Source organism: Gossypium hirsutum, chromosome D13 (assembly GCF_007990345.1).
Source record: "Gossypium hirsutum isolate 1008001.06 chromosome D13, Gossypium_hirsutum_v2.1, whole genome shotgun sequence".
NCBI lineage: Eukaryota > Viridiplantae > Streptophyta > Magnoliopsida > Malvales > Malvaceae > Gossypium > Gossypium hirsutum.
Window position 1 is genome coordinate 55579957 of NC_053449.1, and position 12440 is coordinate 55592396.

A 12440-nucleotide genomic window follows, 5' to 3' on the forward strand; every position below is an offset into this window, starting at 1 on the left:
GGCATGCGGTAGCCTTGTCCTCTCTAAATTAGCAAGAATGAGAGATGCTACCTCTTGGGGCATCATCAAAGTCTTCTAGGACTTCTAAATACATATCAAGTTCAAAAGGGTCCTCAAAAAGTTTGGGGCAGAGAAGCTCATGCTACGATATTTGGGACACCTATTTTTATTTTATTCGTTTTTTTGGCAAAATATGCCATCTTGATTAATATATTCTCATTTCGTATTCTAGCAAAATTTGTTATCTTGATTAATCTATTCATTTCGAGCTTTGCTCCTAACAAAATTTCATCTTGTCCATTGTGATAATCTTTTTCAAGCATTTTTATTGAAATGATGATTAATGGACTGATAATATTCAAACAGAAAGAGTTCTGTATATTACTCTAAAAGGTTTCTAAATAAGTACGATGACCTGAAACAGGGCTATTGTTTAGAACTAACCAACTTAAGGGTAGGAAGCATCTGAGAAAGAATAGTATAAGTTGCGACCATTTCTTTGGTTTTTCTGTTGAAGATACTGGCTGAACAAGAAGGCATCAGTGATAGAACCTTGATGAACAGTGAGTAATGACAACCTAAGTATTAAAAAGGGATCATTCTCATGACAATTTACAAATATCATACATATCTAGTTAGGAGCATTTGATTAATTCTAATCATGACATCCTAAACACTAGGCATAAATAGGTCCATGAAATGGATTTTGCAGGTCATGTTCCCCAGAGAACAAATTAATGAAGTTACCCATACCCCTAAAGTTGTAGTGGGATGGATTGAAGTCATCATATCAAGTCCCATCTCCCTGAGTAGGTTGAAGATTGTAGATCTTGTCTTTTTGTACTGGTAATGAAGCAGATCAAAAACTGGTCCTATCTCCCTAAGCAGCAGTGGAGTAGGTTGAAGATTGCAGATCCTATCTCCCTAAGCAGTAGTGGAACATACCGAAGATGGCGAATCTTATCTTCCCAAGGCAGTATGGAAGTAGATTTAAGCTACTGGTCCTATCTCCCTGAGCGGCAATGGAGTAGGTTGAAAATTGCAGATCCTGTCTCCCTAAGCAGTAATGGAGCAAATCGAAGATGGCGAATCTTATCTTCTCAAGGTAGTAGGGAAACAGATTTAAGCCACTAGTCCTATCTCCTTGAGCAACAGCGGAGTAGGTTGAAGATTGTAGATCTTGCCTTCCTGTACTGGCAGTGAAGCAGATCGAAAACTGGTCCTATCTCCCTGAGCAGTAGTGGAGTAGGTTGAAGATTGCAGATCCTGTCTCCCTGAGCAGAAGTGGAGCAGATCGAAGATGGCGAATCTTATCTTTCTAAGGCAATAGGGAAGTAGATTTAAGCCACTAGTCCTATCTCCATGAGCAGCAGTGGAGTAGGTTGAAGATCGTAGATCTTGTCTTCCTGTACTGGCAGTGAAACAGATCGAAAACAAATCACATTTCCTTGAAGTTGCAGTGGAGCAGATTGAAGATACAAGTCTTATCTCCCTGAAGTTGCAGTGGAGCAGACTGAAGCTACTAATCCTATCTCCTTGAAGTTGCAGTGGGGCAGATTAAAACGATGAATCCTATACCTTTAAAGTTGTAGAGGGTCAGATTAAATCTTATCATATCAAACATTATCTCCTTGAGGTCGCAGTGGAGTAGGTTGAAGCAATAAGTCTTATCTCCCTAACATTGCAGTGGAGCAGACTAAAACCACAAATCTTGTCCCCCTAAAGTTGCAGCAGAGTGGATTGAAGCAACAAGACACAGTGGACTGGAACAAAGCTACTTGAAGAAGAGAAGCACCAGAATAAGTCAAGAATCGACGAGATCGGGCACAATTGATCTTTCTTAGTCTTTGTTCTGTTCTTGTTACACGAGAATGAGCAAAGAGGGGTAGTTGTAAAGCCCATATTTCGCTTGGGGCCCAATTAAACCAAAAATAAGAGACCCCAGACAAATCCAATCCAGATACACAGCCCAAATTTTAAAACCCTAAACGGCCCAATGAGGCCCAAAAGACTAAACAGCATCAAGAAACCCTAGGGTTCCCTCCTTTCCTTTGCGCTACTACTTCTATGTACGGTGTCAGCGTGCACACCATTCGAGGTATGGTTGCACCAAAACAGCAAAACCCTGCTCCGTTGACCCCCCAACGCCTGCAAAAGAAGAACCAAAAGGATACCTGCAAGCAAAGTAAAAATAGTAGCAGAAAAACGTGATAAAAGGATGTATCAGTGGCTATAAAAGCCACTAGAATAGATTGTAAAAAGGACTTTTTTTTACAAAGATAAAAAACAAATAAAAAAACATAGAGGTAATTTCAAGGTGATTCGCTTTTTTTTTTATCTTTCTATTTCATTTTTTATTTTTTCATTTTGCATACGGAAATAAAAAAGGAAAAGAATGGAGGAAATACTCACCTTTCAAAGGATTTAGCTTCGAATTCGGGTTCTAGGAGAGACGAGCTCTAAACAGGGATAAGAAAGGCCGATTTTTACACCTCCGACCGCCGCTTACGGTGGAGCTACGGCGAAGGTGCACCGGAGCCTTCAGTCGGACCTAGGCCAGACTAGAGAGAGGGGCCGAGAGAGAATGAGGGCGTTTTTCCTGGAAAATAAGAGGAAATGAGTATTTTTTTTTGAAAATTTTAGTTTTTATATTGCTTCGAAACGACACCATTTCGTTCAGGGTTTTTTAACGCTAAAATGACGCCGTTTTGCGTGACCCGCGTGCGACCCGACCCGCTCCAGGGGGATCCGCGTGTTTTCAATGAATGGCTAATTGCACTTTTAACCCTTCCGCTTTTTTAATGTTTTCCAATCAAAGATTTTTATTTTTTAAATCTTACCCCGTGATTTTTCTATGAATTCAGTATGGTCCTTGCTGAAACAATGGCGTTTTGGGGGAAAGGTGAAATTGCCTTTTCAGTCCCCCCATGTTATGCGCGCGTTCAGATTGGTCCCTCCCTTGCATTTTATTTTGATTTTACCCTGAATCTTTGTCTTAAAATTCAAATTAGTCCTCTTGTGTTTTTTTTATTTTATTAATTAATTCAGTTTATTTATTTATTCCTCACTATATTACTATATGATGCTGTTATTTTTATATTATTATTATTATTATATTTCTATTCTATTTATTTATCTAAGTTTAAATATCTTTTAACCTTGTTTTATTATTACTATTATTTACTCATTTATACCATTTAATTTTAGATTTAACCATATATATATACATACTTTATATTTTTATAATTTTGTTCATCTCTTTTATTTATTTATTTATGTTTTATTATTTTAAAAGAATGTTTTAATTTTATTTGCTTACACTTGTTATTTTGCATGTTATTAATTTGACCTTTTTATTTGTTTATTTTTGTTATTGCTCGTATTATTTTTACTTACATTATCATAATTGTTATTCCGTCATATATAATTTTTACCCAAATTTGTAAAAAAGAGAAAATTTTGAAAATAAAGGCAATACTCGGTATTTGGGATCTTCGAGAGGATTGAACCCTAACGTATTGAGTTCCAATTTTCTTCGTTGAATCTAAATAATCGAGAATGCTCTTTAATCAAAAAAACATAAAAATCTCATTATCGGGAATTCAATACATTGTGTCCTAACGCATTGGATATGACATGTTGTTTTCTCGAGATGGGGATTTTTCTAAAATTAATAAAGGCAATATTCAATGTTTAGAATTTTGAGAAGTTGTGCTCTAACGTATTGGGCTGTGATTTTTTCATCTGACTTAAACAATTGAATATCCATTTAAATTTTATTGCACAAGTTTTTGGACAAGCTCATTTTTTGATGAGGTGAAATATCATGCCCTAACTCATTGGGTATGATATTTTCTATCTCCGAAATGAGAGGGTCTTAACAGCTAATTCGATTTATACAAGTTTTTTTAATACAATGATCGTATTTTAAAATCTTTACACATTTTTTATATTAAGACACTAATTAATCAACAAGGTACCAATTTTGGGCGTGTCGAGGGTGCTAACCCTTCCTCGTGCGTAACCGACTCCCGAACCCGTCTTTTGGATTTTATAAGACCAAAAATTATCATTTTAATAAATTTAAATTTTTATTAAAATAATTTAATTATAATGTGATCCGATCAGACCTAAGTAAAAAAGATTGGTGGCGACTCCCATTTTCGTTTTATTTTCAAAATCCAAGTCGACCCCGTTTTATCAAAAAAATGGTGTCAACACTTATTATCATATGTTGATACTTGATTGAGTTCATCATCATTTGAATTTGAACTCGCATAATTATAATTATGAAGATCTCCTTTCATGTACTCTACAAAGTATGGATTATCTCAATTTCCCTTATAATCCAAGGTATGAAATATGCAATATACTAGTACGATTAACTTTGACTTTTATGCTATGCTAAGGTGATATTGATATGAGAAATATTTTTTTAGAACATCAAATGTCTTCTCAACCACATTTTGAAGCTTCAAATGTCTCAAATTAAAGAGTTTGTGAGCTATCTATTGTACTTATGTCTGGCACCATTCTCTTAAATGATATTATACCCTACGATATGATGCAAGAAGATCTTTTTTATTTGCATAATTAACATCAACCTTATAATATTTGAGTTACAATCTAAATACTCTAATTATAAAATCTTATATAAACTAAGACTTATGCTAGCTTAAATCTTTTTTATAATATGTAAATTAAGTAAAAAATAATATTAAGTTCATAATATGTAATCTTTATTATAAATTGTCAAAAACTTTCATAATAATTCTTATAAATAATATGATTTTTTTATAATTTTAAAAAAACTATTTTTTACAAATAAATTATGATAAAAAAATTATAACATTTTATTATGAATTAATTATATTATTTTTATAATATATAGCATAGACACATAAATAAGTTATATCCATACTTGATTATAATTTTTTTATAAATAAATATATTACAACAATTTTATAACATGTAAATTAAATAATATAATTTTCTGTTTAATATGTATAATTTTTTTTATAATATATATTTTTTAAGATTTATAATATAATTTTCTTTCATAATCATCTTAAATACTCGTGCATGTCATCACCTATTTTTTTGGGACGATAGCTTTCTTTTCTTTTTTGTTAAGCGAGAGAATTTGAACACCAAGACTATTAAAAATATCTTGGCATCGGGCAAGCAATAAATTTCAACAAATCGAGGATTATGTCTAGCTTGAACATGAAGAGGTTCACTTGATTTTGGGGGTGCTCTCCTCTTTCGATTACAGTAACTACTAGGGGTTGCCCTCTCTTTTCGGACGCAACAAAAAGCATTTTTTTCTTTCATCTAAGAGAGGGTAAGTAAAAGAATTTTTAGTTGGGATAGTAAACTTCTTTTTAGACTAGGGAAGGAAGCGATTTTGAAGATGTACTGTTGCGCAAGTTTTACTGGTGTATTGCATGAGCCTTTTTCTCCTTTCGCTGGGTACGTGTGAAGCTTTGCAACGTATGATGAATTCTTTTTGGTAGGGTTTGGAATCCTATGAGAATAAAGGGATTCCTTAGATGTTTTGAGATAGACTTGATGTGCAAAAAAAAAAAATCGGGAGAATGAGTTTTTAAAACTTGAATTGTTTCAATGACATGCTTTGCAAGCAATGCTGAAGGTTTACAATGAACCCCAACTCTGTTTGTGGTAAAATTTTGAAGGCTAAATATTTTTCCAGAGGTGGGTTCAATGATTCAACCAAGGGCAGCAGCCCTTTGTTCGTCTAGTAGAGCATACATGTGGCAAATCAATTATTATTAAAGGGGCCCAATGGAGGTTTGGTAATGGGAATGATATTCAAGTTTTTAATGATCCATACCTACCTGATGATGAGAATTTCTATGTTGTTTCGGATCCCTTGGATAGCGTAGAACTGAAGAAAGTTAGCGAGTTTTTGCACGAAAAGGGGATGCAATGGAATGAGCAGCTAGTTGAAGGGATTAATCGGGTTCCTCATGATGCTAGTAGAGTTTTGAACCTGCCTATTGCAACGTCTAAACCATGCAACCAACTAATTTGGCACCATACTAGGAACGGCATCTACAACGTTAAGTCCGGATACGCTTTTGCCATACAAACGAAAACGCCAATGATGCATTATGTTGTGGTATATGGGCCTTGGCAACAAATTTGGAATTCCAAATTAACTGCCACTCAAGATTAAACACTTTGCATGGAAGAGTATAAGTCGACTATGTATTTCGTAATATTTTCTTTTAATTATGAAATTATTTTTAATGGAAAAAAAATTATGAAGAATTATGGTTATATCGGTCTGACGACTTGTCGCGAAAGTGATCAGACAATCATATGTCCCTTACTTTTTTTGCTTTACAGATTTTTTCTTTTGATTTTTCAATTCTTTTACCAAGTAAAATAAAATGTTTAAAAATCTTGCTGGTGCCACCTAACACACTGGCGACACCATTAAAAAATATTTTTTTCTAATCCTTTCTTTGGATATTTTTTCAAAAATAAATACCGGTGTTGCCTGACACAATGGTGACAACAAAAAATTCTTTTTTTTTTTTATTTAAACTAATGATGGCCACATGATTAGGGGGAAAGTGAGGTGGTGCAGCCAATGTATCAGGCGGCATCAGCGGGAACCGTTGAGTTTGCCTATTTTTGTCAATAAACTTTTACTTGTCCCATTTTCGTAATTTTTTGTTTTTATATTATTTATGTAAAAAAATTAAATTGAGTTGAATCGAATTATGATTCTAAAAAAATCAATTTTTTTCACCCAAAAAGAAAATTTAAATTAATCTATCTAAATTTTTAGTTTGAGAGTTTTAATCTCTAGTAATTTTATTGAGTTTCAATTAAATTTAAAATTAAAATAGATAAGTAAAGGATTTTGGATTGGAGAATTTATTTTAAAAATATCTCAACTTTTTACATCTCGGTGCAACAAACATAGTAAGTAGGTTAGATAATCGGATCTTGATTCGATTAATCCAACCAATCCGTGCCAACACTTGCAAATCCCCCTCTCCACAATAATGTTCCTACTAGTCATTGGGTGCCACCGAACGGTTAACGGATTAAATGCAACACTGATGCAGCAGTGTTGAAGCAAAGCCAGCACATCTAATTTTGCCGCAATGGTCCAGGATCCAAAAGGACTGTTTTTAAGGGATAACCGAGTTCTTTTCTTGTTGTTTTTTAGCCTCGAATGGCTGAGCTTTTGGCCATAAGAGAAGTTCTTTCTTCGCTGAAATCTATGAATTTTGACAGTATACTTGTTGAGTTCGATTACAAGGAAGCAGCTCATGCTTTAACCTCTTCAAATGTTGATCGCTCGGATTTTGCTGTGCTGGTACACAATTGTTTAATGCCGAAGTCCTAATTCGAGAAATTGTCCTTCCTTCCTTTGGAAACCCCGACATGCGATTTATGCTCTAGCTTAGGCTGCCCTATTATATGCAAATCATTTCACTTGGGATATCCTCTCTCCTATTTTAGATATTCATGCTACAAATGTTGTCCGAAGACTTCGAGGCACTCAGGAACGGGGTATAGGGTAAGCCTGTCGGCTTCGAGTTTAGTTCTCCCTCGATCTTGTTGGTTCTTTTGGTGGTCTTTCTGTTCTATTTTTTTTTAATGAAGTCTTGCATTTAAAAATTAAATAAATAAGGGTGTGCTTGGATATTAGTGCAAATTGCTTTAAAGTGTAATTATGATGGTAGTAATTACATCCTCGATTCTAATTCTTTAGATATGTTTGGTTGTAATTAGATCGTAATTTTCTATATTATATTTTGTAGTATAAATTATAATTGTATACATAATTTTAAATTCTAAAAAATTTACTAACTAAACAAAACTTAAATTAAATTATCATATGTAATATGTTAGTAAAAAAAACATTTGGCAATATAATTACTAATAATTTTAACAGAAAAAATAAACATCGCAATCTTATTTAATTACTATGGCATTATTGCACTCATTTTCATTATCTTTGCTCATCATCCAAGTATAGATATACTTAATAATAAATATTATGTAATTTATTTAAAATTTATTAAACAATAGGCATAATGATAAATTTAGCTCCTAATGTTTACTTTTTTTTGTCATGTTGGCTCTTATTCTTTTTTTTTTTTTTGGATCACTTTAGCCCTTAACCTTTAAATTTTAATCAAATTACTCTCTTTTTTTGGACAAAAAAAACTATTGAACTATTAAAAATTTGATAGCATTAACATGGCAACTCGCGTGGTAGCCTAGACACACTTCATTGTTAACATAGATAATTTTTTAAAACATTTTATGAACTATTTAAAAAATTTCTGAATTTTTATTTTTTTATGAATTATGTGTCGATTGCCACACAGTGCCATATCAATACCATTAAAATTTTGGCAATTACGTTAGGTTTTTTTTATCCAAAAGAAAATAATTTGACTAAACTTTAAAGGTTAAGAGCCAAAGTGATAAAATAGGTAAACTCTAGGAGTTAAATTTATCATTATGCTAAATAATTTATAATAAATACTATGTAATTTAGTAAAAATATTCTGCAGTTCAAAATATATGGCAAAAAATCTCTTATTAATAAAAATTTCAAATTATTTAAACGAGATTAATAAAATAACATATAAATATTTTTTAAAAATAAATTTTAAAATTAAAATACTATTATTATGAAAATTAATTTATTATACAGTTATTGTAATTACCTGTATAATTATCTAAATTCTCACCATTTTGTTAGAATTATAGAGTGTAAATGCAAACCTTCGTAAATGTATAATTACAAACAACTCCGAAGAAACTTTTCCTATATAAAAGAAAAAAAAATGTATTGTTAAGCTTGTGGAAAGAAAGTATTGTTAAGATGAAATTAGAGTTTTATAATTAAACTAATAATCTGACTGTTTAATAAATATAATTATGAAACAATAGAAAGAGGAATGCAATTGGCCTTAAATGTATTGAATTGAATTAATAAAAATAAATAAACAAAGAAAAAAAGACTTTGAAAATTGATGTGGAATTCTAATATTAAAATTTGTATTTAAATAATTTAATTCCGCCATAATCATGTTCCCTTTCCACCTTGCCGTCATCCCTACCTAACCCACCATTAACTAATTCATTCTTAACCAACTCACATTAACAATAATATCATGCCCCATTTTCTTCTCAACATTAAAAATAAATAAACTACATAAATAATTACCTAATTATAAATATATATATATTCTAGACACTCAAAAAAAAATTATAATTCAAGCACTCATTTTATATTTTGTTCACTCCCGTTAAAATTACAAATGGCAAGCTGACCTAGCAGTTAACAAAATAGATGGAAAAGTTGATGGTTAAATTTTTTATTATATCAATTCTTTAACTACCATGTCAGCACGCCGTTTATGATTTTGACAGAAGTGGTCAAAATGATTGAACTATCTATGTGGGTGTTTAAATTATAAACCTTTTTATTTTGAATGCTTAAAATGAATTTTTTCATAATTAAGTTACTATCTATGTAGTTTACCCTAAAGAAATACACTTGGTGGATGCATTTGTTTTGCAAAGTTATTGCAACTATTCTTCCTCACTTTCCTAATGTATAATAATTTATTTGGTTTTTAATTTTATAAAAAAATCATTTTAGCCTTCTATTTAATTTTTTTTGTCTTTTTTTAACCTTTAAACTTTTTTTTTGTCAAATCAACCCAAAGTGGATGCAAAAGTTAACTTTTTTTTTACTTTGCTGAAGTGACATATACATTAAATAACATATAAGCTTTTAATTCATATTTAAAATTTTAAAAATAAAAAAAATCTAAAAATTATTTTTAAAAATTAAAAATATATATTTTTAAATATTTTTAAAATTAAAAAAATAATTAAATGTTGGCATGCTATCCACATGGCAATCCACATGTATCCATGTCAATAAAGTTGAAAAAAGTGAACTTTTTCATCCATTGTTGGGTGATTTGACAAAAAATACAAGTTCAATAGTTAAAAAATTAATTAAAGTATAAAAAAGAACTTGAAGCAACATGAAATAAAAAATTCAAATATGCTGAAAAGCGGAATCAAACCTATGATTAAATGATGAAATCACTATTATTTAACCAAAGGAGCTAATGTGATAAAAACATTAATTAAAAATAACAAAAAAGCTTGAAACAACATGAAATAAAAAACACAAAAGTTAGTAGGAGAGGAATCAAACCCTAAACTTAAAGACAGAACTACTAATATTTAACCATATGACTGAAGAAGCTAAAGTGTTAAAAAAGTCAGAAAGTGTGCCTTTTTAGATGTGTTTTCATCTGATGTGGCAATGAAAGCACGTCTTATAAGACGCGCTTTTACCTTCTCTCCAAAATCGATCTATTTTTCTAAATTTCGAATAAAATAGCCATTTCCTAAATTTTTTTTAAATTAGTTTTTTCTTCAAGTTTGCCCTAAAAATTTGTCTCTGCACTAATTGATATTGATTTAGTTTCTTTATTACTCGAAGCCTTTTGTGATTGGAAAAAAGCAAAATAAGAAATAGCTTGAATTGAAGCCATGGAATGGGGATGGAAAAGAGGTAAGTCTTTGAATAAAAAATAGAAAGAAAAGCTAAATTGAGGGAAAATAATGAAAGAAAATCTCATGGAAATCAAGCTTTGTATAAAGAAAATGAAAACCTAGAAAAAAGAAAACTATATATTAATTTCTAGGTTTCTGTTTAATATATACAAGGTGATTTTTTGAGTCTTTTGTCAATGTATATTTTTAGGTTTTTTATTAGGTATTTACGATGATACCTTTTTATTTTAGGGGTCTTCACATATTTTTAGATAAAAAAAATTTTGAATGTTGATTTACAAACAAATGGAGATGAAATTGATGTTGGTAAGTGTTTGAAACCTTGGGCTCAAAACTGACCTCTATTTGGTGAAAATATGAGTGAGTAGTTGGTTAGAGGGAAATTGATTTTAGGCTTCTAGATGAGTGATGGGTGTTTAATATATTGGTTTTGCCACAAATAGGAAAAAGTTAATTACACTAGTTGTAGGAGCTGAGCTATGCACCAGTTGTTAAGTTTAAGGGCTAAGATGATCCAAAAAAGAGTTTAAGGTCCAATCCTAAAACATTGAATGAGTTTGAAGGCCACTTGCATAAATGATTTAATTGTAGTGTTGAGGTATATACAAATTTTCAGTCAAAATGTTGCAAATCCCTCTTCTGTAGATTACAAAAGCGGCTTCAACGTTTTTATATTTTCAATCTGAAAACTAAAAGAAGATGTGGTGGCGGAAAATAACTAAATAGCAATGGTCGGCGGAATGTTCTTACTTTTATTAATAAAATATTAAATGTTGTCACAGATCCTTTTATAAAATAGACAATGGATGTGCATTGCACGAATTTTTGAGAAGCTGTGGCAGTCAAGTCTCCTGGGTGTGGGGTAAAAAATATTTTAAATTGAAATCAATGTTGGCATGCACAGATGTGTTGTTTCTAAAAAGGATAAATTATGCAAGTGGCTTTATTTTACAAACACTTGTTTTTGGTACATTGTTTAATCCTTTTTTAATGCTGCTTTATTGAGGGCTTTATCCTTTAATAAGGCTGGATCAATTTAATTACTATAAAATCGGATTATTTTTTATTTTGAAAAAAATGAAGTGTTTTTATTGAGTAATTTACCAAAAAAGCCTATTTTTTTAATTACTGAAATGGGTCATTTTCGGCAAATCGCGTCCATGTCAGCGCGATGTCAGGGACGTGCCAGGAAATCGCGGCCACGTCAGCGCGCTTTGCTGACGTGGCAACAAATTGCGTCATCGAGAAGGCGATTTGTTGCCACGTCAGTAAAGTGCGCTGACGTGGTCGCAACTTGCCCATCTAATGAAATTTCATGTATATAGTTGCACTAAATTATTTAAATTATTTATAATACCTAAATTATCCCTATTTATTTGTTATATTACATAAAATACTCTTTTGAAAATACAAAACATTATGATAGCTAATTTAAAACTTATTCTCCACAACTAATAAAAATCATTTAAAATGCTAAAACTAGATCTGTCTGAACAAACTATAAGAAAATCCTTAGAATGCTATGATTTCTTCGTCTTCAACGAAAAATCTCGAGAAAGATCACGGTGAGGAAAGCTTGTGCTTAATGAGGAAGCAAATTTGGACACTCGGAATCATCTAACAATTATGCAGAACAGCAGCCGTCTTTCTTCACAGCTGAAACATCATCCCGAGAGCCGACATTGATGGTTTGTCCCTTGGGCAATGTTGTTTGATCATTCCCTCCTTCGAGTGCTTTTCGACTGATCACATGATGTATTTGAGTTAGTATTTCAGTGAATGCATGCTCAACATTTGTAGCTTCAAGGGCAGATGTTTCCATAAAGAAGCGTGTACACGTG